This window comes from Ranitomeya variabilis, chromosome 5 (genome assembly GCF_051348905.1).
Source record: "Ranitomeya variabilis isolate aRanVar5 chromosome 5, aRanVar5.hap1, whole genome shotgun sequence".
In the NCBI taxonomy this organism is placed as follows: domain Eukaryota; kingdom Metazoa; phylum Chordata; class Amphibia; order Anura; family Dendrobatidae; genus Ranitomeya; species Ranitomeya variabilis.
The window spans coordinates 465,778,890-465,802,129 of record NC_135236.1 but is presented as its reverse complement, the minus strand read 5'-3'; the positions used below and the strand labels follow the sequence as shown (position 1 = coordinate 465,802,129).

At 42.5% G+C, this 23,240-nt stretch overlaps 1 protein-coding gene across 2 annotated transcripts in view; it reads right to left on the bottom strand.

The window, feature by feature from the left end:
- The window catches only part of MGAT4C (MGAT4 family member C), a 393,337-nt gene that overhangs the window by 207,473 nt on the left and 162,624 nt on the right, over positions 1-23,240 (bottom strand). For both annotated transcript variants that reach the window (XM_077265457.1, XM_077265455.1), the window contains exon 2: positions 1,248-1,316. The gene's annotated coding sequence lies outside the window, so the exon portion shown is untranslated. The remainder of the gene's footprint in view (positions 1-1,247; positions 1,317-23,240) is intronic.

Sequence of the window (23,240 nt, the reverse complement as noted above, 5' to 3'; positions counted from 1 at the left end):
ACTGTATGAAGTTTATAACAGAAGAATTGTTGGTGGCCTCTGGATCAGGCCTCTACAGCTTAATTTCAACCCAAACAAATGACAAATTGTGATATGGTGGGTTGTCTAACTTTTTGTAACTGAAAAATTATAATTTTTTTAATGAGCCTTAGGTCTGCAGACAGTTTAATATCACCACAGCACTAAATGACAAGGTGAGAAAAAGCAGGATGCTTAATTTTTTTTTCAATAGCTACATGTGAATTAGAATGCTTTACTTGTGCATGGATCACAATAGAAGCAGTGACAACACGTGCCCTGCTGGCTTTCTGTGTGCACCTCTGTATGGCCAAAAAAGAAAAAAGTGCTGGAAGGTAAATTTAACAGCCACACTGGACACTAGCTACCTACAATATCTGACTGATATGCAACCACCTATCTAACTAGCTACAATGTGAGATACAGCAGGCTTTTTCACATTTAGCTAGTGCAAAAATATTATTTAGCATGCTATACTTGTGCATGGAGCACAATAGAAGCAGTGCACCACACACTTGTGCCCTGCTAGCTTTGCCTGTGGATCTCAGTAATGCCTCCTAAAAAAAACAATTCCGGAAGATATACAACTACCTAAATAACTAGCTAAAATCTTGCTGTTAACAGTGGCAGCATCAGGACCAGCCTCTCTGCGCTGTTACAGTGTCAAAATGGTGCTAGAACAAGATGTCCTCTATTTATATGGAGGGGGACATGTGATTTCAGCAGCTAATGACACAAGCCATTGTGTCAGGACATTGTGAGTGTTTCCTGCTCCCTGATTGGCAAGCTGCAATGTGCACACATAAAGTTAGGAGAAAAAAAATAACTGCTGTCCTGTGCTTCCAAGAACGCGGCACCTCTGAACTCTGCAAACCCCCTCCTCTCATCAAACACGTGCCAAACACTCATGATACATAACCATTATCGTTGCTAAAGTGCTGAAAATATTTTTGTGGCAATGCAAATATATTCCCGCGCTTTTACCGAATGTCACCAATTTTTACCGATTTTATAAAGGTTTTCGATCATGAATCCGAATGTGCCATATTCGTGCTGAATTTATGTTTGGCGATCGATTACGAGTAAAAAATTGGACATGTGCACAACCCCACAGAACGTCATGGGTACCGGTCCTTGCCATTAAAACCATGGACAGCACTCATCCGATTTAAACGGTCGTGTGCACGAGCCTTCACAGTGTTACTATTTATATATGAAACATTTCTTACTTTTAACACTTCTTGCTTCTGTTTCGCTGAATATCAACTGTGGACTTTCTTCATATTTCTGCATTCATCCTAAAAATCATAAAAAAATACATTTTAGATTAAGTAGCAACTATATAGATAGCTGTATTCATGGTGAGTTAAGAATATTTTCTGTTTCTGCTAGAAAGGTTCCCCATCCCACACTTGATTATAGCAGAATATATTAGTAGAAACAAAAGAGACAAATAAATTTAAGTGAAAATAATGTGCATCCAAGGAGATATGTAGTACTTAAAAGACTCTACATGTGGAAATGAGCAAATATTTTGAAATTCAAATTCCCTAAAAATTTCATTTTCACTAATCCCAATACTGAAAGCCTGGGAATGCTTGGAATATACATATAGAGTAGAGGAGTAGGAGAGAAAAAGGACCCTACTGACAATAAGAGCGTACACTCTACATGTGCATGAGAAAGAGAGAACCCCATTGCCCATTAGAGCTTACACTCTACAGGAGAGAAAGTGAGATGACCTCACAGACAATAAGAGCTTACACTCTACAGGAGAGAGAGAGAGAGAGGATCCCAGTAAACATTAGAACTTACATCTTACATTATAGAGGCTTACATTCTACAGTAGGGAGAGAAATTGAGAAGACCTTGCTAACTTCAAGAGCCTACACACTACAGGAGAGAAAGTGAGATGACCTCACAGACCATAAGAGCTTGCACTCTACAGGAGAGTGAGAGAGAGAGGATCCCAGTAAACATTAGAACTTACATCTTACATTATAGAGGCTTACATTCTACAGTAGGGAGAGAAAGTGAGAAGACCTTGCTAACTTCAAGAGCCTATACACTACAGGCAAGAGAGAGGCATGACTCCGCTGACCAGAAGTACTTGCACTTTACAGCAGAGATACTCACTCAGTGACTCTGGAGACGGAAAGCGATCCTGCAGTACAAAATGTGTCCCACTGGGAAATGCTGATGTGTAATAGCACACTGGCACTGACCACAACTGTACAAGGCATGCTAATCCACTAGATGTCATAGCTGCAGGGCATTGTGGGGAAGCCTGTATGAGCGCACAAAATGATGTTAGCTCACTGTCTGATGCTTCAGCAGCGTGGGAAATAGTGCTGGGTGTGACGCTGATTCACTTCTCACAGACAAGCAGTGAGACGTAATAGTCAAGGAGTCTGAGATCAAAAGCCAGGAGGGTACGTCATACATAGAAGTAAGTGACAAAGGTATAGTCATGTAATGCTTGTAAGGAGAAATGAAATGCCAGCACTCACCAGATACTAGTGTGGCCCTGTAAAAGCGCAAGTAAAGTGCAAAACGGTCATTGTCCGTCATGTTTACTGCTATCATTGTTTGAAACTCCTGCACCTGCACTATTGCCACTACTGCACTTTATGTTGATTTCCAAAAAGAAAAGAAAATAGAAATGGACTGATTCACCATCGGATCAGGTGAGTGCTGGCATTTCATTTCTCCCTACAAGTATTAGTTATATCTTTGTTATTGCACTACCCAGAAGAGAGTTGTGTGAGAGGTTGTAAAATTACCATGGGGTCATATACAATGAACAAAGGACAAATAATTGGTGCCCTTATTTCTCTCTGTTCGCTATATGATATACACTCACCGGCCACTTTATTAGGTACACCTGTCCAACTTCTTGTTAACACTTAATTTCTAATCAGCCAATCACATGGCGGCAACTCAGTGCATTTAGGCATGTAGACATGGTCAAGACAATCTCCTGCAGTTCAAACCGAGCATCAGTATGGGGAAGAAAGGTGATTTGAGTGCCTTTGAACGTGGCATGGTTGTTGGTGCTAGAAGGGCTGGTCTGAGTATTTCAGAAACTGCTGATCTACTGGGATTTTCACGCACAACCATCTCTAGGGTTTACAGAGAATGGTCCGAAAAAGAAAAAAAATCCAGTGAGCGGCAGTTCTGTGGGCGGAAATGCCTTGTTGATGCCAGAGGTCAGAGGAGAATGGGCAGACTGGTTCGAGCTGATAGAAAGGCAACAGTGACTCAAATCGCCACCCGTTACAACCAAGGTAGGCCTAAGAGCATCTCTGAACGCACAGTGCGTCGAACTTTGAGGCAGATGGGCTACAGCAGCAGAAGACCACACCGGGTACCACTCCTTTCAGCTAAGAACAGGAAACTGAGGCTACAATTTGTACAAGCTCATCGAAATTGGACAGTAGAAGATTGGAAAAACGTTGCTTGGTCTGATGAGTCTCGATTTCTGCTGCGACATTCGGATGGTAGGGTCAGAATTTGGCGTAAACAACATGAAAGCATGGATCCATCCTGCCTTGTATGGAGCATCTTTGGGATGTGCAGCCGACAAATCTGCGGCAACTGTGTGATGCCATCATGTCAATATGGACCAAAATCTCTGAGGAATGCTTCCAGCACCTTGTTGAATCTATGCCACGAAGAATTGAGGCAGTTCTGAAGGCAAAAGGGGGTCCAACCCGTTACTAGCATGGTGTACCTAATAAAGTGGCCGGTGAGTGTAGTCCGATACTGGTCCAAGGTCAGAATTACAGGAGGATAGCAGATCAGCGCAGAAGGGGTTAAACAGATGGATGGTCAAAATGTGGTCCAAGGTCATCCAATGATAGGTCAACAAACAGAACACAAAGCACAGCTAGAAAGCCTCACAATAGCTGAATGTATGTCTGGCAGAGATCCGGGAGTAACATCCAAGTTAAGTAGGCTGGCAATCAACTTGCACAATGAATACCTGGAGACAGTCAACACCCCCAGTCTCAGATTGCTGCTGTCAATCAACACAATGACAGCTCAGCATGCCCCTACACCAGACTAGACTAAGGAGTTGTCAATCAAAGTACTGACAGCTTCAGCACACCCCCGTACCAGATTGGACGGCTGAGCTGTCAGTCACTGAATGCCAGACAACTAACTTGGTGTCGACCATCACATATTTTTCTTATTATTGCAATGTATTTAAGGTAAGCACAAAAATAAGGCAAAGGTGTTTTTTGGGTCTTGATTAAAAAATTATATTTGTTTCTACATCTTTTGTCTGAAACATTTACGTTTTTGTGGTTACAGTCAACAAACAAGCTCTGTAGTCTCATCCTTCAGATGGCCTTTCCTTAGGATGGGTAATTAATTTCTGATTGGCGAGGGTGCGACTCATGGCACACTCATCGATCAGCTGTTCCTAATGTCGGTTGGGGCAAGAACTTCTTAGTTAACCACTGCATAGCACAGCTCCATTGATGAAATAGTGGCCACAGCAGGGTACTACACATTCACCCCCTATTAATTTGAATAGGTGGCAAATGTGCAGTACCTGGCAATGGCCACAATACAGTCATTGGAGCTGTGCAGGGCAGCTCCGTAACTAAGCATTTCTGTATGCTGCCAACACCGGGAAGAGCTCACCAACAGGGAGTTCGGGTGTAAAACCCCTATCAGACAAATGACAAATCTTAAGTGTAGGCCATTAATGTTGTCCAGGTAAACACCTTTAATATCCTATTGTCCCCTACACACTTTTGATTGGTTCACAGGAAATGTATAGATGGAAAAGAGTATTTTTGCAGCATAAAACTAAGCAAAGTTTTTTTTCCATAGAGATACAGTATGTAAACATTTTTAGGAGCTATAGAAGAAAATGATGTAAAATTTCTAACCATAACTTTCTGCAAAGTAGGTCACGTTTCTTTTCATTAATATTTCCTAATTACTATTTCCTAATTACCAGTTTTGTAATCAGCAATGCAATTTTAGGAATTGGGACTATTTTTAATAAGAAAATAGTCATGTACGCATGTTTCTGTTCGTAAAAATTCAGGAAAAATCAAATTCACGTGTGTTCATACTGAATTCCACATGACGCATTAAGCCAAAATATTAAAGACTGCAGAATGGTTTGCCGGCCAAGATTCAAAGTGTGAAATCTCATCATACAGTTCCACAAACTGCTGATTATTCATTAATATAAGCCTAGGTAATAAATGCAGAGGTTTTAACTACTTCTCTTTAATATTGTGATCTTGTATACCTCTTATTTGGCAATCCTTTTAACTCTTCCCGTCTTTTCATGCTTCATTTCTGAAATATGGCTCATACAAACTTACAAACTCCTTTCTTAAGATGTGGCCACTTTTGTGCTTTAAAAAGTAAAATACTATCTTTTCTAGAAGCAAAGATCTGCCCGATAAATCATTTAGCTAATCAAATTACACCTAAATCTATGTGCAATGGGAAGTAAAGGTAAATTTATGGACAATTAAGGTATTTGAAAAAACTGACCGTCACATCCATACATAGACTAAGTGTGAACAGGTGCTGAACCTAGAGTAACCAACTCATATATAGTCAAGTAAAAAAGGCAGCACACTGCAGCGCTAAGACATGCAAACATGAAAACTGAACTGCAATACTGCACTAGCGCATAAAAATGGCCAATTTTATGTGTACCTGATAGCCCCTTTACGGCATCTCTCGTATATCAGGTCCTACGCTTGCCTACCTCGCTGAGAATAATTCTAGTGCAGTATTGCAGTTCAGTTTTCATGTTTCATGGTTCATAGGTTCATAGGTTCATAGGTTCAGCACCTGTTCACACAGTCTATGTATGGATGTGACGGTCAGTTTTTTCAAATATATTATTTAGCCTTCTGACTGAGCACTCCGCCTCCTAGCCCAGGTGTTTTAATCGCAGCAGGTCCAGTACCCCTCCACAGAGAGAGAGAATATGAGTCTAGGAAGAGGTTTTCACAGGTACCCATTCACATGGAGACGTTTATTCTCAGCGAGGTAGGCAAGCGTAGGACCTGATGTACGAGAGATGCCGTAAAGGGGCTATCAGGTACACATAAAATTGGCCATTTTTATGCGCTAAACGCTCTCATTTTTCATATTTCTAGTGCAGTATTGCAGTTCAGTTATCATGTTTCATGTTTGCATGTCTTAGCGCTGCAGTGTGCTGCCTTTTTTACTTGACTATATATGGACAATTAAGGTTCGTTCATCAGGCGACTGTAAATTTTAAAAAGACTAAAGCCTAAAGGCTTTCTTAAAATTCAGATGTCACTCCCTTCAAGATTCCATTTTTATTTATGCACTTATGTTTTTTGCTCTCCCTACTCCAAAAGTTATATCTTTTATATTTTTTTCAGCAACTCAGTCATATGAGGGCTTGTTTATTATGGTATGAGTTGTAGTTTTGAACAAAATTATTCATTTTATGATACAATGTACAGGAAAACAGAATGAAAAAAATATCCAAATGTGGTAAAACTGCAAAAAAATAACAAATTCCATTATTGTTTTAGTTTTGTTTTTACAGTGTTCCTTGTGTGGTAAAAATGATCACGCAACATGATTCTTTATGTCAGTACAATTGCGGCAATGCCAAACTTGTAATTTTTTGGGTGAAAATTGTAAAAACAATATTTTTTTCTCTGTCACCATCTTCTGAGACTGATAACTTTTAATTTTAAGATTCATGGAGCTGGATGATAGCTTATTTTTTGCATCTAGAGCTGTCCTTTTTATTCATATCATTGTGGGCTTCCTGTTCACACTAAGGATGTGCTAGTCAGCTTTTTTTTTAATTATAGTTTACTATTGGAGGATTTGACTGCCTCCTGTCTTACTTTGCATTCCTCCCATTAACACAAAGGTGATTTGAGTCATTTCTCATTGGCAATTTAAATTGCAGTTTCATAGCCCGGGAGAGACATATTTATCCATTTACTTGTAGTCGTTTTAGCCCGAGAGTGGCATAATCAGTAGGATAGGAATCATCAGAAAAGTGTCACCTTGCCGTGGTTGATGGGCACACATGAATTGACCAATTTATGTGCTAAGAACCTTTGTTTTGTGTAAGTACATATTATTGACTAAAAATACAGCTTAGACTTAATGCTTCCAGTCTTTTCATATATAGTGGCCCTTACAGAATGCTGTTGTGTCTTCTTTTTAGATATCATGCAGTCATTGCAGCCTGCACCTGTTCACACTAAGGAGTTGCTGGTCAAGTTTTTTACTGTATACAGTGGGTACAGAAAGTATTCAGACCACTTTAAATTTTTCACTCTTTGTTTCATTGCAGCCATTTGGTAAATTCAAAAAAATTCATTTTTTCTCACATTAATGTAAACTCTGCACCCCATCTTGACTGAAAAAAATTTAGAAATATTTGCATATTTATTATAAAATAAAAGCTGAAATATCACATGGTCATAAGTATTCAGACCCTTTGCTCAGTATTGAGTAGAAGCACTTTTGAGCTAGCACAGCCATGAGTCTTTTTGGGAATGATGCTTCAAGTTTTTCACACCTGGATTTGGGGATCCTCTGCCATTCTTCCTTGCAGATCCTCTCCAGTTCCATCAGGTTGGATGGTAAACGTTGGTGGACAGCCATTTTCAGGTCTCTTCAGAGATGCTCAATTGGGCTTAGGTCAGGGCTCTGGCTGGGCCAGTCAAGAATGGTCACAGAGTTGTTCTGAAGCCACTCCCTTGTTATTTTAGCTGTGTGCTTAGGGTGATTGTCTTGTTGGAAAGTGAAACTTCAGACAAGTCTGAGGTCCAGACCACTCTGGAAGAGGTTTTCATCCAGGATATCTCTGTACTTGTTTGCATTTATGTTTCCTTCAATGGCAACCCATCGTCCTGTCCATGCAGCTGAAAAACACTGCCATAGCATAATGCCGCCACCACCATGTTTCACTGTTGGGATTGTATTGGGCAGGTGATGAGCAGAGACTATGTTTCTCCACACATACCACTTATAATTATCACCAAAAAGGTCTTTGTCTCATCAGCCCAGAGAATCTTATTTCTCATAGTCTGGGAGTCCTTTATATGTTTTTTAGCAAACTATGTGGGCTTTCATATGTCTTGCACTGAGGAGAGGCTTCTGTCGGGCCACTCTGCCTTAAAGGCCCGACTGGTGGAGGGCTGCAGTGATAGTTGTCTTTGTGGAACTTTCTCCCATCTCTCTACTGCATCTCTGGAGCGCAGCCACAGTGATCTTTGGGTTCTTTTTTATCTCTCTCACGATGGCTCTTCTCCATCGATTGCTCAGTTTGGCTGGACAGCCAGGTCTAGGAAGACTTCTGGTGGTCCCAAACTTCTTCCATTTAAAGATTATGGAGGTCACTGTGCTCTTAGAAACCTTGAGTACTGCAGAAATTATTTTGTAAGCTTGGCTAGATCTGTGCCTTGCCACAATTCTGTCTCTGAGCTCCTTGGCCAGTTCCTTTGACATCATGGTTCTCTTTTGGACTGACATGCACTGTTAGATGTGAGCTCTTATATAGACAGGTGTGTGCCTTTCCAAATCAAGTCCTGTCAGTTTAATTAAACACAGCTGGACTCCAATGAAGGAGTAGAACCATCTCAAGGAGGATCACAAGGAAATGGACAATGTGTGACTTAAATATATGAGTGTCTGAGAAAAGGGTATAAATACTTATGACCATGTGATATTTCAGTTATTCCTTTTTAATAAATATTTTAAAATTTCTACATTTCTGGGGGGTTTCAGTCAAGATGGGGTGCAGAGTGTACATTAATGAGAAAAATGTTTAACTTTTTGAATTTACAAAATGGCTGCAATGACACAGAGTGAAAAATTTAAAGGGGTCAGAATACTTGCCTCACCCACTGTATATATATATATATATATATATATATATATATATATATATATATATATATATATGTATATATATATATATATATATATATATATATGTGTGTATACACACATATATATTTATTTATATATACAGTTGAAACTAGAAGTTTGCATACACTATATAAAAATACACCTATGCATATATGCATGTATTTCTCAATATCTGACATGAAATAAGAATGATCATTTCCTGCTTTAGGTAAATTAGGATTACTGTAATTATTAATATTTGCCAAATGCCAGAATAATGAGATAGCGAGAATATTTTAAGGCATTTCTATTACTTACCGCAAAGTCAAAAATTTACATAGGTTTCATTATTATTTGGTACCATTGCCCTTAAACTGAATAACTTGGCTCAAACGTTTGGGATATCCCTTCACATGCTTCTCACAATAGTTGGTTGGAATTTGGGCCCACTCCTACTGACAAAACTGGTGTAACTGATCCAGGTTTGTAGGTCAACTTGCTCACAATTGCCTTTTCAGCTTTGCTTAGAAATTTTCAATAGGATTGAGATCAAGGCTTTGCGATGGCCAATCCAAAACACTGACTTTGTAAGCCTTAAGCCACTTTGTTACCTTTTTAGCAATATGCTTCATGTCATTGTCTGTTTGGAAGACCCATTTCTGCCCAAGCTTTAGCTTCCTAGCTAGTAGTAGAGCATAGAGAGGTTTCGTCAAACTCAATTTGACAGGTGGACCCGCCCCTATCAAAGTGTATCAAGAGTGTGTAACCCCTCCCCTCCCTGGCTGCATTCAGCAGCTGTTCCCTGTGCTCTCCCCTTTTGATATAGTTTAATATTGTTAATACATTGATTATTATCCCAGTAATTGTTTTTTATATTAGATTTATATGCTGTATTAAGTTTACTCTTATTTGATAATCCGATGATAGGGAGAATGAGCGTGTGTTTCTGCAGTATTATTTGATAGTGGTATTCTCATTTATATGTGTTTTATAGAATAGTTCAGTCGATTATGTGAAAACCCTGGGACAGGAGCTACTTCTTACATAAACACATGCAGATGTGTGTCTGCATGACATACATTCACAAACATCATTTTACACAAGTTTCACATGCCATGGCAATTCCCAACAGTGACCTGCTTACATATAACTCGCTGGTTCATCAATCAACACACCAAAACTGTCTGCAATTCCACTTCACATACAACAAGCAGCTGGTTGTTGTATGTGAACCGGGGATGTGTTGGGTCCCACGGATGTGCGGCTGTGTCCCGCGGATGTTTCTTCCCTTCTGGGATCCCAGATAGATGTGCAAACACAGAGCGGTTTAAAATCTTTATTGTGAGAAGTAAAGCACAACAGAGCTAATTGCTAGCAGATGTCACCCTGAATATCTTTTAACTAGTTAGCTGCCCGGGTCAGACATTTAGATCAACGAAGACAAGTACATTTTTGATTAAATTGATAACTACGGTCAGAACGAGTTAAACTTGAAAATGTTGATGACACAAAATCTGATACAATTCTATCATTTCTTTGCACATCAGAAGTGAAATGCTGTAAAAGCATCTTGAATGGTAATCCGTGCGCTAAATGATGCAATACATATACGCAGTAATGTCCGATTACATGACTATACATATCTTGGATTTGGGCGTCTTGATAACAATACGAGTCACAATTCTTGTTCAGGAATGTCACAAAATCACGTGGGAAGATAATATTGTCCGCGCTAAAGCCATAACTATCAAAAAATATGCCCGTCTTATCATCGCAGAGTACGATTAATACCCAGTGGCGGCCAGCTTGATTTGCCGGGTCTGTATTCACGATATATGCAGCTGGTCTCTGAGTCACTCTTTCTTCCGGAAGCAAATCACACGGAAACACACTGGCGAATATGCGGTTTGTATAATTATCGGCTTTCAGTATCGCTGTATGCTGCAGGCTGTCCATCGTTACTTAATTAAAATCGTACAAGATCTCTCTCCTACTATTAATTTCCAGAATGGTGTGGTTGACTGCAAAAACAATCATATTTATCATGTGGGGTGTCGCTAGTGCAAAGTGGACTTCAGCACGTAGGTTACCTGTTTTAATGAGCGAGAAATGTCCTTCAGGCTCTTGATCAGGCGATAAATCAAAAGCAAATAGAGTGAATCCAGCCATAAATTCTTCACGATCTATCGCCATGGCACAATCAGCCTTTTGCTTGCCAGATATATGGGCAAGCGCCATATACTCTCTGATGGCTAAATCATCATTAAAATTAGGATTATAAGGTCTTGCGGGTATCTGCTGGCCGTCCAGATATAAAGCGGCGTGATGTGGTAGTGGCGGAAGTGCAACAGATTTTTCGCGTATGAACCGCTGAACCCCTCATTTTCTACAAACCCCAATATAACAGTCTTTGGTATCTGGCCTAGGAAGAGGTTCTCGTGGTTCGTGATCCGTGTCCCCGCGGCTATGCTGTACACTTTCAGACATGTTCGGTCAATAGCGTACTTGGTGGTTGCGGATAGGAGGGCCTGGCTGTGACTGATTCGGACAGCCGGAGACACCTGCACTCTTTTCACATAGAGAGCCGCTTGCGAGATTTGCACCTTCAGCGGCTCGGCTTCTGCGGACATGAGGCAGAAAGCATCCTTATTTCTTGTTAACTTAACCTTAAGGTCAAGACCATTCAATATTAACTTTGGTTGATTAAATATATCCCCAAAAATGGGCCCCAAGAGGTCGATGGGCTTTGAGCGAGAAGCTGCATTGGCTCTTTTGATAAACCCCGCATTTGCGCCATCCAAGCTCCGGTCATTATGATGGCCCGCAGTGTCTTTATAGAACAAACCGGGTGTAAATTGTGATGCCAGCGTCTGCGAGCTGTAATTTAAAAGGGTCTCTATGTACGCTCTATAGCTGTAGAGATTGTCCGATTGTGAGATAAGTCGATCTCCCAGAGTAATATAGACCTGGTTAAAAAGGGTGGCTAGAGGATAGTTTATGAGAGCCACCCGGGAGGCATCAGGGATAGCCGTATTATCTTGCCTCATGATGCGACAGCTTATGTACAACAGCATGTTGTTTACATCATAATAATAATCACCGCTCCCAGATATGAAAAATTCCAACGGGCCATTGTCTGACAGAGCCGCAACCGGTTGTACTTCTACAAATAGAGATTTCTCTATACTTGTTTGTGTCGGGGGTACGTCAATAATATCCAGTTCAGATTTTGCGCACTCTACAGAAGCGTCATGCAGGAAAGCCATGATAACTGATTAGAAGATGTCGTCCGCAGAGCGTCTTACTCGTTTCTGACGGTGGCGTCTCTTGGTAGTAGTTTTATTCATGAGCATCGGTGGTAAAGGGGGACAAGCGCGCTTCTTTCTTTTTTGTGCTTTTTTAGCGACATAAATTATCCCAGATCCGTCTTGCTGCAGTTGTGTATTTATGCGTCTCATAAGTGCCGTTGAGGCGGTCGTGACGGTGTCCGTCGCGATGTTCTGGACAGCCGTCTAAAATGTGCGGTTTTACTAATTCTAGGCCTTTTCTGAAAAGCGGCACAGCGTGGCAAAATAAGGCTTTAAATATCCCGGCCAGGCCGGAGCCATACATGTACTCGCTCCCACGGAACCCCTCTAGCCCGTGCCCTGACTGGGCAGTATAGTAGCGGGCATAAACAGCGGGATCTCCATACACCCTTTGAGACACCATTTTATCGTGTCAATACTGTCGCGGTCTGAAATGTAATCGCACTATACACTTTCTGTATCTGAATTTAACCGGCGTAGCCTGGTCTGACATGACTGTAATGTTTATGGAGTCAAAGTGTTGTTTGCACAGCGGTATGTAATCGGGACGCGTGTAGCGCACCGTGACAATATCATTATCATCGCCGCTAACTTCTACGGTTCGTAACAGTTGAACGTAGCTGTCGCCTACAAGCTGATGCTGAATTATATCAGTGTATACAAAAAGCGAATAAAAACCAGCCTTTGAATCGGGGTAAAAGCCGCGATTCCACGGCATTAAAGCAACGGGGGAGTCATCGACGGTCTGTAGTCCGAAAATAAATTTTAGCTTAGTACCCAGAGCAAACTGTATAGGGGCTGAGTCAGGCAGGATCACTGTTGTGAAATTGGATTTTGGGCTCCCCCGGTGGCCACTGGTGGAATTGAACTGGTGTGCATCATCCCCTCTGTTCACCTGTTTCCATCAGGATGTGGGAGTCGCTATTTAACCTTGCTCCTCTGTCACTTCCATGCCGGTCAACATTGTAATCAGAAGCCTTTCTGTGCATGTTCCTGCTGCTAGACAACTCCCAGCTAAGTTGGACTTTAGTCCTCGTTTGTTTTTGCATTTTGTTCCAGTTCACAGCTGTAGTTTCGTTTCTGTGTCTGGAAAGCTCTTGTGATCTGAAATTGCCACTCTGATGTTATGAGTTAATACTAGAGTCTTAAAGTAATTTCAGGATGGTATTTTGATAGGGTTTTCAGCTGACCATGAAAGTGCCCTTTCTGTCTTCCTGCTATCTAGTAAGCGGACCTCAATTTTGCTAAACCTATTTTCATACTACGTTTGTCATTTCATCTAAAATCACCGCCAATATATGTGGGGGCCTCTGTCTGCCTATCGGGGAAATTTCTCTAGAGGTGAGCCAGGACTATATTTTCCTCTGCCAGGATTAGTTAGTCCTCCGGCCGGCGCTGGGCGTCTAGGGATAAAGACGTAGGCAACGCTACCCGGCTACTGTTAGTTGTGCGGCAGGTTTAGTTCATGGTCAGTTTAGTTTCCATCCTTCCAAGAGCTAGTACTTATGTTTGCTGGGCTATGTTCTCTTGCCATTGAGAACCATAACAGTTTGACCGGCCAAAAAGGGTTAAATTAATTGACAGAGAAAGGAGAGAAAAGAGAAGTCTGCTGAAGATTTTTTTTTTTCCCTTCCCTTCAGTTCTGAGTGTGCTTGTAATTGAATCTCTTGCAAGTCTGCCTATATTGCAGCCTTTCTCTCTCTCTCTCTCCTTCTAATCCTGGAATGGCTCTGTGTTCACCTGTTTAAAATGGATATTCAGAGTTTAGCTGCAGGTTTGAATAATCTCACCACGAAAGTTCAAAATTTACAAGATTTTGTTGTTCATGTTCCTATATCTGAACCTAGAATTCCTTTGCCTGAATTTTTCTCGGGGAATAGATCTTGCTTTCAAAATTTCAAAAATAATTGCAAGTTGTTTTTGTCCCTGAAATCTCGCTCTGCTGGAGATCCTGCTCAGCAGGTCAGGATTGTGATTTCCTTGCTCCGGGGCGACCCTCAGGATTGGGCTTTTGCATTGGCTCCAGGGGATCCTGCGTTGCTCAATGTGGATGCGTTTTTTCTGGCCTTGGGGTTGCTTTATGAGGAACCTCAGTTAGAGCTTCAGGCGGAAAAGGCCTTGATGTCCCTATCTCAGGGGCAAGACGAAGCTGAAATATACGGCCAGAAATTCCGTAAATGGGCTGTGCTTACTCAGTGGAATGAGTGCGCCCTGGCGGCGAATTTCAGAGAGGGTCTCTCTGATGCCATTAAGGATGTTATGGTGGGGTTCCCTGTGCCTGCGGGTCTGAATGAGTCCATGACAATGGCTATCCAGATCGATAGGCGTCTGCGGGAGCGCAAACCTGTGCACCATTTGGCGGTGTCTACTGAGAAGACGCCAGAGAATATGCAATGTGATAGAATTCTGTCCAGAAGTGAACGGCAGAATTTAAGACGAAAAAATGGGTTGTGCTTCTATTGCGGTGATTCAACTCATGTTATATCTGCATGCTCTAAGCGTACTAAGAAGCTTGATAAGTCTGTTTCAATTGGCACTTTACAGTCTAAGTTTATTCTATCTGTGACCCTGATTTGTTCTTTATCATCTATTACCGCGGATGCCTATGTCGACTCTGGCGCCGCTTTGAGTCTTATGGATTGGTCCTTTGCCAAACGCTGTGGGTATGATTTGGAGCCTCTTGAAACTCCTATACCCCTGAAGGGGATTGACTCCACCCCATTGGCTAGTAATAAACCACAATACTGGACACAAGTAACTATGCGGATTAATCCGGATCATCAGGAGATTATTCGCTTTCTTGTGCTGTATAACCTACATGATGTGTTGGTGCTTGGATTGCCATGGCTGCAATCTCATAACCCAGTCCTTGACTGGAAAGCTATGTCTGTGTTTAGCTGGGGATGTAAGGGGACGCATGGGGACGTACCTGTGGTTTCCATTTCATCATCTATTCCCTCTGAGATTCCTGAATTCTTGACTGAATATCGTGACGTTTTTGAAGAACCTAAGCTTGGTTCATTACCTCCGCACCGGGAGTGCGATTGTGCCATAGATTTGATTCCGGGTAGTAAATACCCTAAGGGTCGTTTATTTAATCTGTCTGTGCCTGAACATGCTGCTATGCGAGAATATATAAAGGAGTCCTTGGAAAAGGGACATATTCGTCCTTCGTCATCTCCCTTAGGAGCCGGTTTTTTCTTTGTGGCTAAGAAAGATGGCTCTTTGAGACCGTGTATTGATTATCGGCTTTTGAATAAAATCACGGTTAAATATCAATATCCGTTGCCACTGCTGACTGATTTGTTTGCTCGCATAGAGGGGGCCAAGTGGTTCTCTAAGATAGATCTCCGTGGGGCGTATAGTTTGGTGCGAATTAAGCAGGGGGATGAGTGGAAGACCGCATTTAATACGCCCGAGGGCCACTTTGAGTATTTGGTGATGCCTTTTGGTCTTTCAAATGCCCCTTCAGTCTTTCAGTCCTTTATGCATGACATTTTCCGTGATTATTTGGATAAATTTATGATTGTGTATCTGGATGATATTTTGATTTTTTCGGATGACTGGGACTCTCATGTCCAGCAGGTCAGGAGGGTTTTTCAGGTTTTGCGGTCTAATTCCTTGTGTGTGAAGGGTTCTAAGTGCGTTTTTGGGGTTCAAAAGATTTCCTTTTTGGGATATATTTTTTCCCCCTCTTCCATCGAGATGGATCCTGTCAAGGTTCAGGCTATTTGTGATTGGACGCAACCCTCTTCTCTTAAGAGTCTTCAGAAATTTTTGGGCTTTGCTAACTTTTATCGTCGATTTATTGCTGGTTTTTCTGATGTTGTTAAACCATTGACTGATTTGACTAAGAAGGGTGCTGATGTTGCTGATTGGTCCCCTGCTGCTGTGGAGGCCTTTCGGGAGCTTAAGCGCCGCTTTTCTTCCGCCCCTGTGTTGCGTCAGCCTGATGTTGCTCTTCCTTTTCAGGTTGAGGTCGACGCTTCTGAAATCGGAGCTGGGGCAGTTTTGTCGCAGAGAAGTTCCGATTGTTCCGTGATGAGACCTTGTGCCTTTTTCTCGCGTAAATTTTCGCCCGCCGAGCGGAATTATGATGTTGGGAATCGGGAGCTTTTGGCCATGAAGTGGGCTTTTGAGGAGTGGCGTCATTGGCTTGAGGGGGCTAGACATCAGGTGGTGGTATTGACTGATCACAAAAATCTAATTTATCTTGAGTCCGCCAGACGCCTGAATCCTAGACAGGCGCGCTGGTCGTTGTTTTTCTCTCGGTTTAATTTTGTGGTGTCCTACCTGCCGGGTTCTAAGAATGTTAAGGCGGATGCCCTTTCTAGGAGTTTTGAGCCTGACTCCCCTGGTAACTCTGAACCTACAGGTATCCTTAAGGATGGAGTGATATTGTCTGCCGTTTCTCCAGACCTGCGGCGGGCCTTGCAGGAGTTTCAGGCGGATAGACCTGATCGTTGCCCACCTGGTAGACTGTTTGTTCCTGATGATTGGACCAGTAAAGTCATTTCTGAGGTTCATTCTTCTGCGTTGACAGGTCATCCTGGAATCTTTGGTACCAGGGATTTGGTGGCAAGGTCCTTCTGGTGGCCTTCCCTGTCTCGAGATGTGCGAGGCTTTGTGCAGTCTTGTGACGTTTGTGCTCGGGCCAAGCCTTGTTGTTCTCGGGCTAGTGGATTGTTGTTGCCCTTGCCTATCCCGAAGAGGCCCTGGACGCACATCTCGATGGATTTTATTTCGGATCTTCCTGTTTCTCAGAAGATGTCTGTCATCTGGGTGGTGTGTGACCGTTTCTCTAAGATGGTCCATTTGGTTCCCCTGCCTAAGTTGCCTTCTTCTTCCGAGTTGGTTCCTCTGTTTTTTCAAAATGTGGTCCGTTTGCATGGTATTCCGGAGAATATCGTTTCTGACAGAGGAACCCAATTCGTGTCTAGATTTTGGCGAGCATTCTGTGCTAGGATGGGCATAGATTTGTCTTTCTCGTCTGCTTTCCATCCTCAGACAAATGGCCAGACCGAGCGGACGAATCAGACCTTGGAGACATATTTGAGGTGTTTTGTGTCTGCAGATCAGGATGATTGGGTTGCTTTTTTGCCTTTAGCGGAGTTTGCCCTCAATAATCGGGCCAGCTCTGCCACCTTGGTGTCTCCTTTTTTCTGTAATTCGGGGTTTCATCCTCGATTTTCTTCTGGTCAGGTGGAATCTTCGGATTGTCCTGGAGTGGATGCTGTGGTGGAGAGGTTGCATCAGATTTGGGGGCAGGTAGTGGACAATTTGAAGTTGTCCCAGGAGAAGACTCAGCTTTTTGCCAACCGCCGGCGTCGGGTTGGTCCTCGGCTTTGTGTTGGGGACTTGGTGTGGTTGTCTTCTCGTTTTGTCCCTATGAGGGTTTCTTCTCCTAAGTTTAAGCCTCGGTTCATCGGCCCATACAAGATATTGGAGATTCTTAACCCTGTGTCCTTCCGTTTGGACCTCCCTGCATCTTTTTCTATTCATAATGTTTTTCATCGGTCATTGTTGCGCAGGTATGAGGTACCGGTTGTGCCTTCCATTGAGCCTCCTGCTCCGGTGTTGGTTGAGGGCGAGTTGGAGTACGTTGTGGAAAAAATCTTGGACTCCCGTCTTTCCAGACGGAGGCTCCAGTATCTGGTCAAATGGAAGGGATACGGTCAGGAGGATAATTCTTGGGTGACTGCCTCTGATGTTCATGCCTCCGATCTGGTCCGTGCCTTTCATAGGGCTCATCCTGATCGCCCTGGTGGTTCTGGTGAGGGTTCGGTGCCCCCTCCTTGAGGGGGGGGTACTGTTGTGAAATTGGATTTTGGGCTCCCCTGGTGGCCACTGGTGGAATTGAACTGGTGTGCATCATCCCCTCTGTTCACCTGTTTCCATCAGGATGTGGGAGTCGCTATTTAACCTTGCTCCTCTGTCACTTCCATGCCGGTCAACATTGTAATCAGAAGCCTTTCTGTGCATGTTCCTGCTGCTAGACAACTCCCAGCTAAGTTGGACTTTAGTCCTCGTTTGTTTTTGCATTTTGTTCCAGTTCACAGCTGTAGTTTCGTTTCTGTGTCTGGAAAGCTCTTGTGATCTGAAATTGCCACTCTGATGTTATGAGTTAATACTAGAGTCTTAAAGTAATTTCAGGATGGTATTTTGATAGGGTTTTCAGCTGACCATGAAAGTGCCCTTTCTGTCTTCCTGCTATCTAGTAAGCGGACCTCAATTTTGCTAAACCTATTTTCATACTACGTTTGTCATTTCATCTAAAATCACCGCCAATATATGTGGGGGCCTCTGTCTGCCTATCGGGGAAATTTCTCTAGAGGTGAGCCAGGACTATATTTTCCTCTGCCAGGATTAGTTAGTCCTCCGGCCGGCGCTGGGCGTCTAGGGATAAAGACGTAGGCAACGCTACCCGGCTACTGTTAGTTGTGCGGCAGGTTTAGTTCATGGTCAGTTTAGTTTCCATCCTTCCAAGAGCTAGTACTTATGTTTGCTGGGCTATGTTCTCTTGCCATTGAGAACCATAACAGATCACCTCTCGGCGTAGCTCATCATACCGTATTCTGTAGGCAGGCGTGGATAAATTCAGCGCCTCTATTCGGGCATTGACCGCGCCAACCAGCTTATGAATGTTCGAGTAAAATCCTGATTTTATGTGATAATGTTCTAACGGTTCTCCGTGTTTCGCAGCGTAGAAGTTTCCTTCAAAAGCCTCAAACGTGTTCCACGTATGGGGGTACTGTATTTCCGTTAACGCCACTTCATAAGCGTCTGAAAGATGAACGGCCCTCGCTAACTTGGTATTGTAATTCGATATGGTGTTGTCGGGGTAGATTTTAATTGAGGAATTGCTGGGCAGTGTCACAAAAAATGACCCCGCTTCCATGGCTATATATCTGTCAACTCCGAAGCCGGGATCCAACTATTGAATTTTTCGGGGTACCTCTGTCAACTCCGAAGCCGGGATCCAACTATTGAATTTTTCGGGGTACCCCAGCCATTTGACGAAACAGTGACTCACACCCCTGACACGTTTTTTTCTCAAAATCTTTTCTACTCTGTAGACGCGATTCTCATCCATAGGTATTTTTTGCAGCTCTTCCTTATAAAATGACCCCTCTACAGCCTCGCCGGCTAAATCACTAATTTTATAAAGAGGTTTATGAAATTTTTTGGAGACTCCGGTAATTAAAAAAATCTCTTCGCTGTACGTTTTTTCATACCCCTTACAGAACGTTCCCTTATAGCGCGATATTCTGACATGATCTCCAACCTTTAAAGACGATTTAATTGGCTTATTAGTAATAGTAGAACTGTAAATATTGCGCCAGATCTGCATCGCGTTTTGCGAGCTCACTTCAGCGGGACTACAGCATATGGTAGAATGATAAGTATGATTGTAGCTATGCATCAAATCCGGTAAAATATCAATATACCTAAAGGTATTATGCTTCGTGAGATAGCGCCACATACGAGTTTTTAATGTGCGATTAAAACGCTCTACGATAGCTGCTTTTACGACATTGTTGGTAAAAAAGTGGTGAATATTATGCATATTACATAGCTGCTTGAGTGACGAATTTAAAAATTCTTTGCCGCGATCCGTCTGCAATTCCTTCGGTATGCGCTTATCATTTTGAAATATTAATTCGAACAATCTGGCGACACACGCCCCTGTCTTGCTTGATAAGGCCGCGCACCATGCGTATCTCGATAGAGTATCAATCACCATCAGGATGTATTTGACATTATCATTCTCCCTTGAATAGTCAATTAAACTTACGAGATCCGCTTGCCACTGCGCATCAATGTCCGAGACATAAATTTTATTTGACAAAAACCGTTTTCTAACAGGCCTGTGTAGCGTGTAGGTATCTTGGTTATTCAACCAGACAGCCACGTCAGATTTCTTTATTCCGCGGTCTCTCGTCGCTCTAAATAATTTGTCGATTCCGCAGAATGATATGGGCTCCCTAGCTGTAAAATATTGTTTTTCTAATATTTCATGATACGAGTTAGACGCCATGATTGAATAAAATGATTGTGTCTCGATAATCAACAGCATCCGCCTGCTTCTTTCAGAAATTCAACTGTATAAAATTTCATATTAAATGCTCTATTTATTCCAAATATTCCAGTCCTAGATAATATATTTCATAGAAATTAGAATCCATGATTGGACAAAATGATTGTGTCTCAATGAACAATAGCTGCCTGCTTCTTACAGAAATTCAATTGTATAAAATTTCAGGTTTTAATCCGGCAATATCATGCATGGGTTAATACATGCTGTAATTGTCTGTATGGGTGTGTTCTGGGTGTTAACAGAAGGCGTGTGGCTGGGGCGTAACTGGGAGTGTTTCTGGGTGTTAACAGAAGGCTTGTTTTCTGCCAGTCAGGATAAATACAGCTGTCTCTACAACTGCAGTACATCAGGCATCCACCAGAAGTCAGACAAGACTAACAGCCGTGCTATTCTAAATGTAAGTATCTACAGACCCCCCGCATTATTCTATTTTGCCTTATTATTCGCAAATGCTTAATTATTTTAACTATGCATCTCTAAAACATAATTAAGGTTGTTATTTGGTTTAATAATTTGAGTAATACAGTAGTTAATAGCTGTTAATACATCCTAACTAGCGTATTCACCGCGTACTTATTACCTATGTTTTGCATGTCAGACATATTTATACCGCACTCACAAATTTAGTTGCGCTGTATAATGTAGTTTAACTGTATATACCATATTTGTGTTGTAAAATTAATATAGATAGCACAACAATTTACACAGATAATTTATTTTAGATGGTATCCCAAACTTTTTCGGCTTTTTCCGACCTACTTGAGGAAACGCTATTAGGTATGTTTCAAGCTTTATATAAATGCATCTGTTAGTGTACCATTCTAAGTAAGTGCTGTTATGTATATTATATTTATATTGTTTTTATTCTTTCTTGTTTAAGATGAACTTGTCAGGAACATCCCGGATGATTTTTTAAACAGCTGCAGCGTGCCTGCTCTGGAGTGTGATACAGCCGGAGCTGAGTATAGTAACACTGATGAGGCTGATGTAGCGGCATGGGATTTTGCACAGGACATCATAGGTGCATTGTGTGTCTGTGTGCGTGTGTGTGTGTGTGTGTGTGTATATCTTTTAAGTATTTAGACGTGTAATCATATATTAATTCTTTACAGATGCCGACATGAATCTCTTTTAAGTATTTAGACGTGTAAATATATATTCATTCTTTACAGATGTCGACCTGATTCCAGAACCAGCTACCTCGGAACACAATCAGATGATCGCTGAAGACCTATTGTACCAGACCCCCACACCGAGAAACAACCCTGTTTCTAGAGCCCCTAAAAAACCACGAGGACCTGAGAGCAAGAAAGGAAAAGGTAGCAATCGTATGAAAACGTGTTTTTTTTTTTTTTTGCACAACCGCTCTGAGAAAATCCCCCACGCCTCTACTAAGTCCTATATCTTTATTTATAGCTTGTAAACTGAAGCCTAGAAGGATTTTCACAAAAGAGAATATACACCTGCTAATGGAGAACCCCACAGAAGCTCCAGAAGCCTCCACGGCGGTCATCCGCCCCACATCGCTAGTCCGTAAGTGTATATTTTGATATACATGCACACTCTCTGTACAATCAATGATACACGGGCTTCTCCAATGAGATCCTGGTTCCACACATATCTGACGCATATCTGACACATATCTGACACATGTCTGACACATGTATAATCTTTCCCGCAGCTAAACGCAAAGTCATGAGAAAAATGCCACCAGCACCGCTACAACCACTACCGATTTCCGAGAATGGCGCAGCACCAGTGTGGACGCCAATACAGTCGTCTAATGGTCCTGTTAGAACAGCCCCGGTATCGTCGACCTGTGTGGTGCACGGCCTGGGAAACCCTGTGTCTGCGGCCCAGCGTGAAATACCCCATTCAAGTACTGAGCAGACATCAACCAGCCATGTGAATGACCCAGCACTACTATATCCAGAAGTGGTAGAGGCACCCCGAAAACATAAGCGAAAAACAAAGCATATTACAGAGCCAGCAAACACATCCGGTGCCGTGGGTGTCACAGCCACGATGACTGGTAAAGCGCTTGTTCGCGTGATTGATCAGCTCGCTGATGGTAAGCAACCAGCCGTAGAACCGATCATTATATGTATGGCACACACTATGCAGCCGCCAGCGGCGTATCTAACTGTACCTGCTAACTCCTCTGGTGCCGCCCCCACAGGCGCTTCTAATTTGGGTGGCACATCTCATGCTTGTGTATCTAACTCTGTTAATGTTAAGAAATGGTTAAGGAGGTCTTTACCAGTGAGTGTTAAGGTGTGTAAAAAGCCAAGGATTCAAGCGCCATCTGTCGCATGAATCCATCGGTTCGGGGATCGCTGAAATGACTGTGTTTCAGGAACAGTTCACCCGCTACTTACGCTACAAACTCTGGGGACCCAACATAATTTTTTTTGTGATACTTTTGAAAAATTATTATCAACACGTGCCCCAACACATGCTAATAAGGCCGAACTATATGCACTCCGGAATCTGCAGCTGGCTGGCGAGACAACTGCTGCCGCTAGCCCATTATGACTGAATATGGTCGGCCACGGTATGCATAAACCGCCTAAACCAACACTACCCAGCTATAATAGGGCTAGAGTTATAAAGAGGGCTCTAAAATTGTTGGTCAGCGCCAGGCGCGCGCTATGCTCTAGGAGGCGTCGTGGTGGCATGTGTCCTGCAATACCTCTACAGACCCCACAGTTGCAGCCACAAACATCAGACCCGCATTCACATAGCCGAGACAACTCTGCAGATGCCATGCATACATCTACACAAAATTCACAAGCCTCAGACATTGATGCTGCCGCTGATGGTGATGTGTTGTACCCCGATCATACAGTATTTTTACAACGCATCGATCACCATCAAAGGGCTCTCCGCAATTTCAATGGTCATATACATACAAATCATTT